The sequence below is a fragment of the Manis javanica genome, chromosome 9, assembly GCF_040802235.1.
Source record: "Manis javanica isolate MJ-LG chromosome 9, MJ_LKY, whole genome shotgun sequence".
NCBI lineage: Eukaryota > Metazoa > Chordata > Mammalia > Pholidota > Manidae > Manis > Manis javanica.
This window is the reverse complement of record NC_133164.1, coordinates 90766124-90782617: the sequence shown is the minus strand read 5'-3', so window position 1 is coordinate 90782617 and position 16494 is coordinate 90766124. Positions and strand designations below refer to the sequence as shown.

Sequence of the window (16494 nt, the reverse complement as noted above, 5' to 3'; positions counted from 1 at the left end):
AAGGAAGAAAAGAAATTGACGTTGTTTCCTTCCCATTGCTTCCACTGTCCTCCATGGTCAGCCTCCACCGCCCCCTGTGCTCCCTAAGCTCCCAGCTAGGGGATATTATGTTAGGGACTCGCACCTCTGTAGGTCCCTGGATTGTGTGCATGTTACACTCCTTGGTCCATGTTCTCATGGAGAAAAAAGTTTCCTGAATTCAACTGGTGGGGTTTTGGTGGAGTTTACAGCGGGGAAGGAAAGCCTCAGTGCCCCGTGGGTGGAGTCTCGCGGCCAGTTCACTGTGCTCCTGTGACTTCCACTGCTGAATGGATAGTAAGAACCCGTGTGTGCTATTTCTGCACTTCCGTCCGGTAAATGTCAGGCGGGTCTCTCCCATCCAGGATCGCTGCATGTGCAGAAGTGCTAGTGGTGTGAGTAGACTCAACCTCTCCCCTAACTTCTCCACCCTAACCATGCCTGGTGGGCGTTAGAAACCATATAGAGATCAGCAAGAGAAAAAGAAACCGGTTTTTGTTACAGATTTAATGGCTAGCGGATATGCTGGGCATTTCCTAGTGTAACAGTGACACCTGCCGGACAGATCAACAAATAGCTTTTTTGTCTTGATCTGTGTTTTTTGAGAAAGCTCTTGTTGAAACTGCATGCCTGACCCACAGATGCCTTGTAATTCTTTGTCCTAACATCCACTCTTTTGGGGTGGTTAATCTCAATGACTAACAAAGTGGAGAAAGGCCAGTAGCCCTCTCTGTTCAAAAGGAAATGGCATATTCAAGAGCCAACTGGCCTGGCCCTACTAGCATCTCAGCTTTACATGAAAAAGTGCCAGCAACCCCATCAAACAATGCCTCAACCCCTAGGAGGGAAACATGTCTTCTAAAGCAAAGCCACTGACTCCTCAATTCACAGATTCCCCTAAATTCCTGGGCCTGTTGCATTGATGGTGTAGCTAAGCTGCCCCTGCTCAGTCAGCACTGTCTCCATAAAACAAAGTGACCTTGATTGTTTGCTTAGGAGGCAGACCTCACCACAGTCCAAACCTCCCTGGCCAATACTTCTCTTGAAGAATTTGGCTACTGTTTACTAATTCTGAGCTGCTACCAGTGGTCAGGCTGTCTGGCCCATTAAGGGGAAGACTCCAGACTGACAGATTATAGACACCCTACTATGGGGCAGCAAACTATGAAAACAAATTGCCACTGCTGATGGGACAATTGTGACACTGATACAGATGACTCAGTAAGTATTCTCTGATGATCAACTGGAATCAAACTGGAGCTCAAGCCTTTACTGTCCATATCACAACCATCACCACCCAGATCCACTTGCAGACTTTGGGCTGCCTCAAGCCTAGGCAGGAGAATGCTGCAGAACAAAAGTGGTGAGCTGGCTGCTGATACCAGGGTCTGTCAAACTCTGCTCTCATTCCCCAATCCACCTGCTACTACATACTTTTCAGAGTCCTCAGAGAGCTGCTCCATGTGCACCGTCCAGGGTGATAACTGCATTTGGTGGGACAGATGGGGTGGAGTGTGCCTGCTCCATTTCACTGGCACTGGAACCAAGGGAAGGGTTTCTACAGGTGGAGAGGAGAGGGAAGGGCAGTCTTGTTGGAACCCCAGCACCAGGGCAAAGGCACAGAGATGGGAACACAGGATTTGGGGACAAGAATAGCCCACCTGGCTGGGTGCTGAGCCCTGAAGGAGAGAGATCTGACAGAAGGGCCTGGCCTGGCAAGGAGTGTGGGCTTTGCTGGGCAGTCGTCATGGGGAGCCACTGAGGGGAGCCAAGCCAAGACAGAACCAAGACCGGACTGTCCTTCAGAGCCCTGTACATGCTGTTCTCTCCACCTGGAACATTCTCTCTTCTGCTTTTCACCCAGCCAACTCTTTCTGAGCCTTCTGGTCTCAGCTTAAATCTCAGCTCCTCATGCAAGCCTACCTGACCACTCTCAACCCGCCCAGCTCACACTGTGGCTCCCAGAGAATTCTATACTTTTCCCTCCTGATCTCGGTCATGCTGGCAATTGTTAGCAGAATCATTTACAGTTGTTCAATTCACAACAGTTTCCCCTGCTAGACTGTGAGAATGAGGGCAGCTTCCACATATACCTTGTTCATTACTAAGGTCGGGTGGTCAGTGGGCATACTTGTAGGGGAAACCTCCTGGCTCACCACTGCATTGACCTCAACATTCCTGTGGATGAGGTATGGACCTTGCCCACCACTGTTGGCCCGTTGCCTGCAAAACGCTAGAGCCCAGCACTGACTGACTGTCTGCCTGAAGGTGGATCTGGCTGCTTGGGGTGCAATGGAGGGAGAAAAGCTGGGTGACAGAACAACCAGGCTGGGATCTGCTATCATAGTCATAGCCCCAAGAAGGTGCCAACCAGGCTGTAGTTGGGGCCTGAGGGACAGGGCTGGACTCGAGTGGAAGCAGACACTGTCCAGACCCTTTTGAGACCCCGGAGATCAGGGAGTCCCAGCACAGGAGCTTCTGATGTCTGCCAACCTCCTGCAAGCTGCCACGAGCCAGGCTACCCAGTGTTCTTCTGTAGCCCCCAGGGCGCTATCTGGTCTGATAAGTGGAGGGGGCTGAGCATCTCCCTGCCAGGCCCAGAACTAAAGTTCTACACCATTATTTCAATGCTTATGGCAGATGAGTTTAGAGTCCAGAATGCCTCAAAACTGTCTCTGGGGTCACTGATTTCAAGTGGGGCCAGGACAGGGACTCTGGGCCCATCTGCTTTGAAGCACTTTGACCTCTAGGGAGCCCCTGTGCTCCTTGGTGGCCACCTTGGGGAGGCCTAGTTTGTATTGGGAGGCCACCTCAGCCAGAGCCTTCATCATCCTGTTTTCCACACCCCAAGCTTCCTCATGTTATGGTCTCAGAACAAAGGAATCCACAGTGAAAATGGGGTTTTCAAGCCTCCTGGCTGCACCCCAGCTGCCCCCCCTGCACAGCATTCACCTGCAACAGGACACCTGGGGCCCTACATTATAGGCCCCTCTTGGAAAGTTGCCCATGTGATAAAGACCCCTGCCCTGGGTCCTGGGCCAACCAGCCCCAGCCCCAACTCCAAGGGGCCTGGGCGTGGTCTCTGACTCCTCAGACACACTTGGGCAGGTGGGGAGAAGCCCTGTCCTTCTCTCTCTCAAGATCACAGACTTATTCACACCTCAGCAGGGTCCCAGAGTGGGTCCCTCAACCTCCTGGAGTCTCGGGGTCCTTGCTTTGAAAAGAGGGTTTGACCAGATAAGCCTGTCTGACCCATCCATGGGCATTTCCCCCAGAGAGCTCACTATGCACAGAATCTGGCACCTTCATCTTTCATCCCTGGCTGCAGTCATACCAGGAGGGAAAGACTCAGTGACACAAGAGAGACTTGCTTAAATGTGTCTAACACATAGTTTCCCAGACCTATGTGACTGGGGCATCCATTTTCCACAGAATACCTTTTAAGAGTTCATGGAACCCAGACTGGGAAACTCCTGGATGACCTTTTTTCCATTTTAGCTTTCTATGTAGTAAGTGCTCAGAATATGTTTATGAAAAAAATGGATGCTTGAAGGGGTTATGCCCCTCCCCCTGCTCACCCTCTTGGCTTCTCCAGGTGCACTGTCCTTTCTGCCCATCCCCCTCATCACCCCAACTCTGGCTTCTCTGGCCCCAAGTGCATGCTGCTGTGTGGTGCGGGTACAGGCTTTGCAGCCTGATCCATCATGGACTCTCCAGGAGCCCAGAGCAGACGCTCATTTCTAAGACAAGGCTACACCTCCTTTCCCAGGATAAAAGTCAAGTGAGAAGTCCAGTTTCAGTAAGAGCAGAGCATAGTGAATGCTGTTAGGACTAAACACATTTCTTAAGCAACTACTATGTGCAGACACTGTGGACTTGCTTTTGGGCATGTTTCCTGCTCTGAGATGTTCTCACTGCTTTGGCTGGGGTATATTTGATCCAGGAATGACAGTGATGACATTGGCCTGTTTGCCCTGCCCTTGCTAACAGAGTACCATTTCTGGTACTCATTCACACCTAGAGTCTCATTCCTCAGTGCCTCCAACCTCAGTCAGTGCAGAGGGGGATCTGGGCCAGGCTGAGAAAGGGCAAACACAATGGCACATGGTGGGGCAGAAGCTTGGGAGCAGAAGTGAGAGGTGACTGCTCCTCCTGGGTCTGCCCTCGGCCACACCATGCATCATGCCCAAGTCTTTCGCATTTAATCCTAGTAAGTTGACATCTTCCAAAAAAGTTGGATTCCTCCAGCAGCTCTGACTCCTTGCTCCCCACCACTAAAAATAAGTGGGAACTATAGAAACTCCACACCTTAAGGTTTTAGAGGCAGTTCTAATGATTTTGGTTGATATTTGTTCTAAAGACCAGCAATGGCTGGCAGTGTCTTTTGGGTTTAGGTATCCCCTGGCAAATTCATTCCATTTAGAAACAAATTACTTCACAGACTCTGATAAAATAAACTGCTTATTCCCTGTGGATTCAGAGTCATTCAGAGCTGTGTTACCATACAGCTGTAATTATCTTCAACTGCATGACAAGCAACATGCAGCTCAAGGGACTGCCTAGGCCTCTTCCACTCATCAGGAAGGGTGATGGGGCTGGGGTTCCAGGATTAATTAATAGCTTTGGATGTTACTGATGGTGTGGTTTCCAACAGGTTAGGCCATAGAGTAACCAATTCAGGTGGCCCTTTCAGCTGGAGGTTCTCAAATGTAGGGGAAAATATGTCCTTTAAGGGAAAGTATGAATTGTGTAGATCCCACCCTTGGCAGTTATCTAATTCTGGCCTTTTATTGTCAAAGTGCTATTTTATAACTCTGTAAATTGTAGATGAAAAATTATTCTGGTCTATAGATGTGTAAATGAGTTTTCTCCACTAGAGGGACAACTCTGTCCCCCATGTGGAAAAGCCAGTTTGGGATCCATTTGTGAGTTTATTTCAGTATTCCTGATGTCTAAATGTGTTTGTTCTTCCACTTTTCCTTTGAACTGATTATAACATCCTACAGGTTTCCTCATTAATAATAAGTTAGTCTCCTTTAACACAAACTTTAGCACTTAAAGGTCAACCCCAGAGCTTCTGATATATTAGGTCTGGGATAGGGCCAGAGAATTCTATTTTCAACAAGTCCATGGGACACTCTGAGAACTCTGCTTTAGGCTACCTCCAAGGGCATCGCTGGGGGTGACAAGGGCTCAGTTGTGAGGGGAAGTTCTCCTGGATTTAATCCCCCTGGGACCCATAGGGTACCTCCCAGAGACCAATGGAGAGGAGCCCAAGTGGAGGGGGGTTAAACCATGGAGCTAATGCTTTTCTCCCAGTGCCTGCTACACAAGTTGGCCTGGGCTGCGTGCTTTCATTCATGTGCAAGTACCACTTGTGCCCTCAAAGCTGGTATGCTTTCAAAAGTGAATAGATGGTCCAAGAGAGGTGGGTGAGTTGGGTCTATTTCCTGGGCACCTTCCTGGATACCCTTGCTTTTACTCAAGGCAGTGCCAGCCTCCATGCAGCCCTCCCTCAAGTAAGGTGGCACATCATGTATTGGGCTCGTCTCTAGGACCCGAGCAATTATCAACATGCTTGAAACAAAGGAAAAAATGAAAACTCTCAACAAATATATAGAAAGTCCCAGCAAAGAAATAGAAGATATGAACAATACCCAAATGGAAATTTTAGAATAAAAAATTATAAGAACCAAATATAATACTGTGAGTAATAGCCAATCCACAGTTCCCACCACGTTGTGGTCATTCTATTTCTCTAAGGATCTCCCATCTTGTGGAGGGCCTCTATCACTGCCTCATGCATCACCTCCACCTCCCCGCAGTCCCAGGGAGGGGCCTACTCTTTTAGGAAGAAAGCCATCTTGGTCCACATGCCCACTGGGGGACACCTAAATTCCTCCTCATCCGTAAGGGGTCCCCTCAGTATTTCCCCAGCCATTACGGCAGCCTGCTGAAGCACTGCTCCCATGAGGGCAACTTGTGTCTTTTTGGGACAGTGAATCCTGCTGACTACCCCAAATGTCTCCCCTGAGGGTGTCAGCCCTGGGCGAGTTCACTCTGGATTCAGTGAGACAGAAAATGACAACAGAACGTTAGGGGTATAAGGGTTTATACCAAGATTTAGTTTCATGGTAGAAGGTTGAGTGTTGGAATCATGACTGCCTCTAGGGCAGTCTGCATGCAAGAAGCCTTTCTCCATCTCTGCCTCTGGAAAGAGCTCTTTATATAGTAACACCAACAAAAATGTCTCATTTCTGATGGTGCGTAAGCATTTAGCCTAGCAGTAAGCCAATTACACCATCAGGCAGTTGAGAGTCAGGTGAGGATCCTGGCCATAGGACCTTTCGTTTTCCCGGCAGGGACTAGTCATAGGAGGGGCATCACAATGTTGTGAGATTTACCTCCATGAGCTCAACCAGATTCCTACAGTAGCAGAGAAAAATAACCTCAGAACATTAGGCATGGGGAGAGGAAAAATTTGAAGTACATCAGAACACTCTATTCTTCTTACCAAGGCCTGCCATCAGGGGAAACTGCCCGAGGGCCTTTGTCCTCACTGCTTCTCCCCTGGAACACTGCCCGATTGCCCCATGGCTTATTGTTCTGTACTTTTCAGGCTCTGGGCAAATGTCTCTTCCTCAGGCAGGCCAACCACTTACTATAGGATGGCTCCCTCCTCTCTGTTAATTTGTCAGCTGCTTTAGTTTTCTTTTAGTCACATTCTTTATTTTGCTGCACTTGCTTTTTCATCTGTCCCTCTGCTCTCCCTCATGTCAGTTCCACAAAGGGAATTTGGCATTCTGAGTCCTTGAATGGTGTGGGGCATAGAGGAGTCTCTAAGTGTATATTTAGTGAATTAATGAACAAATACAATTACACTCATCTATGAATAATGAGAACAAATTGTTGTTCTTGATATTTTTTGCTCCTTTCTGTTTCACGTCCTAATATATTGTCCAGACCTTCCAAAACACCATTAAGTGGTAATGGTGATAGCAGGCATCTTTGTTTTGTTTAAGTGATAAAGTCTCTAGGGTTCAATGGTTAAATGTAATTTTGGCTTTTGGTTTGAAATAATATAAAGTACAAGAGTACTTTAAAAAGTGTTAGATACATGCTTTTGTAACAAGTTTTTACTAGTAATGTTTTATCAAATGTCTACTGGTGCAGTGCATTCATAGATTTGCTATCAAACCTTATATTTTGAGAGAATCCCAATTTGGCTGAAGTGAATTGTTCTTTTAATTTAGTGTTGAATTCTCTCTGGTAATTTTGTTTAAAGGGTTTTTGAGTCTCATGAGAGAGATTGGCTAAGACTTTTATTTTTCTCTTTTGGTACTCTGTTTGAAGTCTACTCTTTATCCCTAAAGTTGCCTGGGGATCTCGGCCTCCCCTGGGAGGCTGCACATGCAGGGTACAGGGTTGAGTCAGTTGGACTGGGGCTGACAGTGAAGTGCTGAAGAGTAAATGCTATGTTGTCTTTTTTCACTTTCTGCATTTTAAATATTTCTTTGTTAGAATGGAGTCAAGTCATGCATTGGTTGGGGAGGACCAGATTTACATTCTTCGGGACTCGATCTTCCTCCAGCTGCCTGTAGCAGGGTGTCCCTGGTCTGGTCTGGCACTCAAGTATGTCTCCACCACAGGCCCAGCTCAAGCAGAAACAAATGATAACAGAGGAAGGGAAAAGTTATTTTTTGTTAGTTCTCTGTCAAGGTGAAGCAGGCACTATAAAGTAGACAGAACTGAGGCCCAGAAATATTAAGGACCTTGTTGAGGGCCCTCAGCTAATAAGTGGCTTGCTTTAGATTTGAACTTGTGATCATCTGATTTCAAAGCCTATGCTCTTTCTACAGTTCCACTGACTCCTTCACAGCTGACCCCCTCACTTTGGCCATTCAAATGGCACAATTATGAATAGACACTGTGTTCTGCTCCTCCACACCCACCTCATGGGATGCGCAGTGCAATGTTGCCTGATGTTCCTGAAATATGACTGAAGTAGAGCATCCCTCTGGACCTCTTTTATGTGAGATGATCAATGTCCTTGTATTTAAGGTCCTTGAAACTGGAGTTTACATTACTTGGAACTGGAAGCCTGGAGTCTTCCAATTAATAAACATGGTTCATCACTCCATTTTTCAGGTCTTATTTAATTTCTATTCCTGTGCTTTCTAATTGTCAGCAAAAATGTCTTGAATGTAGTTCATTAAATTTATTCCTATTTTGTGATTATGTCGTAATTGGAAATATTTATCATTTCTAGTGCTTTTTGTTCCTTTTTGTAAATCTGAAAGTCCACCTGCTATAATTTTCTTTGAGGATAAAACACCTGTTTTAACATTTCTTTCTTTTTTTTCCCATTACATATTTATTTATTTATTTATTTTGTTATCATTAATTTACAATTACATGAAGAACTTTATGTTTACTAGGCTCTCCCCTACCCCAAGTCCCCCCCACAAACCCCATCACAGTCACTGTCCATCAGCATAGTAAGATGTTGTAGAATCACTACTTGTCTTCTCTGTGTTGCACAGCCCTCCCCTTTCCCCCACCCTCCACATTATAATGCTAATCATAATACCCCCTTTCTCCTTCTCTGCCCTTATCCCTCACCACGCTCCCATTCTCCCCAGTCTCTTTCCCTTTGGTAACTGTTAGTCCATTCTTGGGGTCTGTGATTCTGCTGCTGTTTTGTTCCTTCAGTTTTTCTTTTGTTCTTAAACTCCACAGATGAGTGAAACCATTTGGTATTTGTCTTTCTCTGCTTGGCTTATTTCACTGAGTATAGTACCCTCTAGCTCCATCCATGTTGCTGCAAATTGTAGGATTTGTTTTCTTCTTATGGCTGAATAATATTCCATTGTGTATATGTACTACATCTTCTTTATCCATTCATCTACTGATGGACACTTAGGTTGCTTCCATTTCTTGGCTACTATAAATACTGTTGCGATAAACATAGGGGTGCATCTGTCTTTTTCAAACTGGAGTGCTGCATCCTTAGGGTAAATTCCTACAAGTGGAATTCCCGGGTCAAATGGTAAGTCTATTTTGAGCATTTTGAGGATCGTCCATACTGCTATCCACAATGGTTGAACTAATTTACATTCCCACCAGCAGTGTAGGAGGGTTCCCATTTCTCCACAACCTCACCAACATTTGTTGTTGTTTGTCTTTTGGATGGTAGCCATCCTTACTGGTGTGACGTGATATGTCATTATGGTTTTAATTTGCATTTCTCTGATAACTAGTGAGATGGAGCATCTTTTCATGTGTCTGTTGGCCATCTGAATTTCTTCTTTGGAGAACTGTCTGTTCAGCTCCTATGCCCACTTTTTAATTGGATTATTTGCTTTTTGTTTGTTGAGGTGGGTGAGCTCTTTATATATTTTGGATGTCAAGCCTTTATCGGATCTGTCATTTATGAAAATATTCTCGTATACTGTAGGGTACCTTTTTGTTCTATTGATGGTGTCCTTTGCTGTACAGAAGCTTTTCAGCTTGATATAGTCCCACTTGTTGATTTTTGCTTTTGTTTTCCTTGCCCGGGGAGATATGTTCATGAAGAAGTTGCTAATGTTTATGTCTAAGAGGTTTTTGCCTATGTTTTTTCTCAGAGTTTTATGGTTTCATGACTTACATTCAGGTCTTTGATCCATTTTGAATTTACTTTAGTGTATGGGGTTATACAGTGATCCAGTTTCATTCTCTTACATGTAGCTGTCCAGTTTTGCAGCACCATCTGTTGAAGAGACTGTCATTTCCCCATTGTATGTCCATGTCTCCTTTATCAAATATTAATTGACCATATATGTTTGGGTTAATGTCTGGAGTCTCTATTCTGTTCCACTGGTCTGTGGCTCTGTTCTTGTGCCAGTACCAAATTGTCTTGATTACTGTGGCTTTGTAGTAGAGCTTGAAGTTGGGGAGTGAGATCTCCCCCACTTTATTCTTCTTTCTCAGGATTGCTTTGGCTATTCAGGGTCTTTGGTGTTTCCATTTGAATTTTTGAACTATTTGTTTCAGTTCGTTGAAGAATGTTGTTGGTAATTTGATAGGGATTGCATCAAATTTGTATATTGCTTTGGACAGGATGGCCATTTTGACGATATTAATTCTTCCTAGCCAAGAGCACGGGGTGAGTTTCCATTTGTTAGTGACCTCTTTAATTTCTCTTAAGAGTGAGTGTCTTATAGTTTTCAGGGTATAGGTCTTTCACTTCTTTGGTTAGGTTTATTCCTAGGTATTTTATTCTTTATGATGCAATTGTGAATGGAATTGTTTTCCTGATTTCTCTTTCTATTGGTTCATTGTTAGTGTATAGGAAAGCCACCAATTTCTGTTTGTTAATTTTGTATCCTGCAACTTTGCTGTATTCTGATATCAGTTCTAGTAGTTTTGGAGTGGAGTTTTTAGGGTTTTTTAATGTACAATATCATGTCATCTGCAAACAATGACAGTTTGACTTCTTCCTTACCAATCTGGATTCCTTGTATTTCTTTGTTTTGTCTAATTGCCATGGCTAGGACCTCCAGTACTATGTTAAATAACAGTGGAGAGAGTGGGCATCCCTGTCTTGTTACCGATCTCAGAAGAAAAGCTTTCAGCTTCTCGCTGTTCAGTATGATGTCGGCTGTGGGTTTATCATATATGGCCTTTATTATGTTGAGGTACTTGCCCTCTATGCCCATTTTGCTGAGAGTTTTTATCATGAATGGATGTTGAATTTTGTCAAATGCTTTTTCAGCATCTATGGAGATGATCATGTGGTTTTTGCCCTTCTTTTTGTTGATGTGGTGTATGATGTTGATGGATTTTCAAATGTTGTACCATCCTTGCATCCCTGGGATGAATCCCACTTGGTCATGGTGTATGATCATCTTGATGTATTTTTGAATTCGTTTTGCTAATATTTTATTGAGTATTTTTGCATCTACGTTCATCAGGGATATTGGTCTGTAGTTTTCTTTTTTGGTGGGGTCTTTGCCTGGTTTTGGTATTAGGGTGATGTTGGCTTCATAGAATGAGTTTGGGAGTATTCCCTCCTCTTCTATTTTTTGGAAAACTTTAAGGAGAATGGGCATTATATCTTCTCTGTATGTCTGATAAAATTCCGAGGTAAGTCCATCTGGCCCGTGGGGGTTTTTTCTTGGGTAGTTTTTTGATTACCGCTTCAATTTCTCTGCTGGTAATTGGTTTGTTTAGATTTTGTGTTTCTTCCTTGGTCACTCTTGGAAGGTTGTATTTTTCTAGGAAGTTGTCCATTTCTTCTAGGTTTTCCAGCTTCTTAGTATATAGGTTTTCATAGTAGTCTCTAATAATTCTTTCTATTTCTGTTGGGTCCATCGTGATGTTTCCTTTCTTGTTTCTGATTCTGTTTATGTGTGTTGATTCTCTTTTTCTCTTAATAAGTCTGTTTAGAGGCTTATCTATTTTGTTTATTTTCTCAAAGACCCAGCTGTTGGTTTCATTGATTTTTTCGATTGTTTTATTCTTCTCAATTTTGTTTATTTCTTCCTCTGATCTTTATTATGTCCCTCTGTCTGCTGACCTTAGGCCTTATTTGTTCTTCTTTTTCCAATTTTGATAACTGTGACATTAGACTATTCACTTGGGTTTGTTTTTCCTTCTTTAAATATGCCTGGATTGCTATGTACTTTCCTCTTAAGACTGCTTTCGCTGCATCCCACAGAAGTTGGGGCTTTGTGTTGTTGTTGTCATTTATTTCCATATATTGCTGGATCTCCATTTTAATTTGGTCATTGATCCATTGATTATTTAGGAGCATGTTGCTAAGCCTCCATGTGTTTGTGAGCCTTTTTGCTTTCTTCGTACAATTTATTTCTAGTTTTATACCTTTGTGGTCTGAAAAGTTGGTTGGTAGAATTTCAATCTTTTTGAATTTACTGAGGCTCTTTTTGTGAGCTAGTATGTGGTCTATTCTGGAGAATGTTCCATGTGCACGTGAGAAGAATGTGTATCCTGATGCTTTTGGGTGTAGAGTTCTATAGATGTCTATTAGGTCCATCTGTTCTAGTGTGTTGTTCAGTGCCTCTGTGTCCTTTCTTATTTTCTGTCTGGTGGATCTGTCCTTTGGAGTGAATGGTGTGTTGAAGTCTCCTAAAATGAATGCATTGCATTCTATTTCCTCCTTTAGTTCTGTTAGTATTTGTTTCACATATGCTGGTGCTCCTGTGTTGGGTGCATATATATTTATAATGGTTATATCCTCTTGTTGGACTGAGCCCTTTATCATTATGTAATGTCCTTCTTTATCTCATTACTTTCTTCATTTTGAAGTCTATTTTGTCTGGTACTAGTACTGCAATACCTGTTTTTTTTCTCCCTATTGTTTGCATGAAATATCTTTTTCCATCCCTTGACTTTTAGTCTGTGCATGTCTTTGGGTTTGAGGTGAGTCTCTTGTAAGCAGCATATATATGGGTCTTGTTTTTTTTTATCCATTCAGTGACTCTCTGTCTTTTGATCAGTGCATTTGGTCCATTGACATTTAGGGTGATTATTGATAGGTATGTACTTATTGCCATTTCAGGCTTTAGATTCATGGTTACCAAAGGTTCCAGGTTACTTTCCTTACTATCTAAGAGTCTAACTGAACTCACTTAGTATGCTGTTACAAACACAATCTAAGGGTTCTTTTCTATTTCTCCTCCTTTTTCTTCCTCCTTCATTCTTTATATATTAGGTATCAAATTCTGTACATTTTGTCTATCCCTTGATTGACTTTGGGGATAGTCAATTTAATTTTGCATTTGCCTTGCAATCCTCCCTACCATGATTTTACTACCTCTGGTGACAGCTATCCAACCCTAGGAACACTTCCATCTATAGCAGTCCCTCCAAAATAGACTGCAGAGATGGTTTGTGGGAGATAAACTCTCTCAGCTTTTGCTTAATTGGAAATTGTTTAATCCCTCCTTCAAATTTTAATGATAATCTCGCTGGATAAAGTAATCTTGGTTCCAGGCCCTTCTGCTTCATGGCATTAAATACATCATGCCACTCCCTTCTGGCCTGTAAGGTTTCTGCTGAGAAGTCTGATGTTAGCCGATGGGCTTTCCTTTGTATGTGATCTTATTTCTGCCTCTGGCTGCTTTTAACAGTCTGTCCTTATCCTTGATCTTTCCCATTTTAATTACTATGTGTTTTGGTGTTGTCTTCTTTGGGTCCTTTGTGTTGGTTGATCTGTGGATCTCCATGGCCTGAGAGACTCTCTCCTTCCCCAGATTGGGGAAGTTTTCAGCAACTACCTCCTCAAAGACACTTTCTATCCCTTTCTCTCTCTTCTTCTTCTTCTGGTATCCCTATAATGCAAATATTGTTCCGCTTGGATTAGTCACACATTTCTCTCAATATTCTTTCATTTTTAGAGATCCTTTTTTCTCACTGTGCCTCAGCTTGTTTGTATTCCTCTTCTCTAGTTTAAATCTTTCTCAGGAGTTGTATTAACAATTTTACTCTGGAGAAGGTTCCTTTGGTGTTTCATGTTTGTATATGGCGCCCTCTAGTGTCCAAAAGCTCTATTCTGGAGCTGCTCAGCCCCTGAAGCAATGTCGGGGGTCACAGGGGAGTGGTACTGGTGCCTGGGGGGAGGAAAGAGCTGTTCCCCGCCTCCTGGCTCCTGTGCTTGTCTCCACTGCCTGAGCCAGTGGGCTGGTCACACAGGTATGTTTTTGTCCCAGAGCAGCAGGATATGGATCCCTGCTTTCCACAAGCAGCCGGAATCCCAGTCTCCCCAGGAACTCTGCCTGTGTTAACTTTCCAACCCAGTAGTCATGCTAGTCTCATGAAAGCACCATGAAATGTAGGTTTGTGCTCCCAGTGCAGATTTCCGGAGCTAGGTATTCAGCAGTCCCAAGCCTTCCACTCCCTCCCTGCTCCATTTGTCTTCCTCCCACCGGTGAGCTGGGGTGGGGGAGGGGCTCGGGCCCTGTGGAGCCACAGCTCTGGTACCTTACCCCGTTCGCTGAGGTCTGCTCTTTTCTCCAGGTGTGTGCAGTCTGCAGCTGTCCTCTTTCCTGTCGCTCTCTCAGGATTAGTTGCGCCAATTAAATTTTCTAATTGTATCCAGTTTTAGGAGGAAGCCTCTGTCTCTCCTCTCATGCCACCATCTTTAATCCCATTGATCAGTTGGTTTTTGACAATGCCCCTTCACGAGGCGCTGGGTCTCGCAGGTGTGAATGTAGCCTGACTGTTGTCCTGTGTCTTCTGGTCTCTCTTTTAGGGAGAGTTGTATTTGTTGTATTTTCAAAAATACATGTGGTTTTCAAAGATTTCTGCTGCTCTACTCACGCTGCCATCTTGGCTCCACCCTCTATCTGTTTTAACACTTCTTGTAGTTCAGGACTACTGGCAACAGAGGCTCTCAGGTTTCATGTATATAAAAATGTGTCTTTCTCCTTCAAGTTTTTGTTTACTTGTTTATTTACTTCTTAAAGTGTACCATTTTAAAGATTTTGTAGTGTAATCACAAAATTGTGCACCAAATCCAGCATAATTCCAGAACATTTTCATAATCTCAAAAATAAATCCAAATATATTTTGTATTTCCCCTTTATCTCTTCCACCAGGCTCTGCGAACCACTAATCTATTTTCTGTCTCTATGGGTCCCTAAGCTGAATGTTTTATATAACTGGGATAATAATATATGTGTCCTTTTGTATCTGGCTTTTTAATTTCTTTTTTAATTGAGGTATCATTGATATACAGTCTTATATTAGTTTCAAGTATGCAACACAATAGTTAAACAGTTACCCATATTATTAAATCCTCTCCCCCACTAGCATAGCTACTATCTGTCAACATAGGAAGTTATTACAGAATCACTGGCTATATTCTCCGTGCTGTACTACTATCCCTGTGACATACTTATATTATGATTGAGAATTTTGTGCCCTTTATCTCCTTCAAACTCCTCATACAACCATCCCAACCCCTCCCCCATTGAAATCACCAATCACTTTTCAGTGCCTATGGGTCTATTGCTGTTTTCTTCATTCTGTTATGCTTTGTTTTTATATTCCACAAATAAGTGAAATCATATGGTATTTGCCTCTCTCCACCTGACTTATCTCACTGAGCATAATACCCTCTAGATCCATCCATGTTGTTGCAAATGGCAGGATTTCTTTTTTTAGTGGTTCAATAGTATCCTACTGTGTATATGTACATGTTCTTTATCCATTCATCTATTGATGGGCACTTAGGTTGGTTCCATGTCTTGGCTATTGTAAATAATGCAGCAATAAACATAGGGATGAATATATCTTTTTAGGTCTGGGATTTTGTTTTCTTTGAATAAATTCCCAGAAGTAGAATTACTGGATCAAATAATATTTCTATTTTTAGTTTTTGAGGAACCTTCTTACTGCTTCCTACAATGGCAGCACCAACTGACATTCCCATCAACAAAATAGGAAGGTTCCTATTTCTCCACATCCTCACCAACACTTGTTATTTCTTATCTTTTGGATACTGGCCATTCTTACTGGTGTGAGGTGATATCTCATTGTGGTTTTGTTTTGCCTTTCCCCAATGATTAGCGAGAAGAGGACCTGAACAGACATTTTTTTCCAAAGAAATACAGATGACCAACAAGCACATGAAAAGATGCTCCAGATTGCTAATCATACCTTACACCAGTAAGAATGGCCAGTATCCAAAAGACTGTACTTGTTCATATATTTACACTTACTGTAGAGCTTTATTTTTTCATACCACTTTATTTGCTGTTTGTCAGCCTTTCATTTCAACTTGAAAGTTTCCTTTTAGCATTTCTTATAGAGCACATCTAATGGTAATGAATTGTAAATGGTAATATTGAGTCTAATGGTAATGTTCTTAATTTCTCCTTCACTTTTGAAGACAGTTTTACCAGAAGATACCATAATTATGGTTTTTTTCTTTCAGCATGTTGAATATATCATCCTCCTCCCTTCAGGATTTCAAATATTTGAGAAATCTGATAACTTATGGAAATTCTTTGTGTCTGACTTTAGACAGTTTTATTGCATTTTGCTTTGGTGTAGCTCTGTTTGAATTTATTATAGTTGGTTTTCTTCGAGCTTCTTGAATTGTTTGTTTGTTTCCTTTCTCAGTTTAGGAAGTTTTTTTGGCTATCATTTCTCTAAATAAATGTTCTGCCCTTCTCTTTTCTCTTTCTGGGATTCCCATAATATGTATATTGGTCCACTTGATACTACCCAATAAGTCCCTTAGGGCCTCTTCACTTTTCTTTGCTTTTTTCTTTTTGCTCCTCTGATACAATAATTTCAAATGACCTGTCTTTAAGTTTGCTTGCCTGATCAAGTCTGTTGTTGAACCTCTCTGTTGAATTTTTAAATTCAGTTATTATATTATTTTAGCCCAGAGTCTGCTTTTTTTAATAGTTTCCATCTCTGTTGATATTCTCATTTTATTCATGCATGATTTTCCTGATTTAGTTT

The 16494-nt window shown here is 42.7% G+C and overlaps 1 long non-coding RNA gene across 2 annotated transcripts in view; it reads left to right on the top strand.

Moving 5' to 3' along the window:
• Positions 1-16494, top strand: part of LOC118972269 (uncharacterized) — a 169281-nt gene that overhangs the window by 100380 nt on the left and 52407 nt on the right. For both annotated transcript variants that reach the window (XR_012121195.1, XR_012121194.1), the window contains exon 3: positions 7540-7650. This is a non-coding gene — a long non-coding RNA (uncharacterized lncRNA). The remainder of the gene's footprint in view (positions 1-7539; positions 7651-16494) is intronic.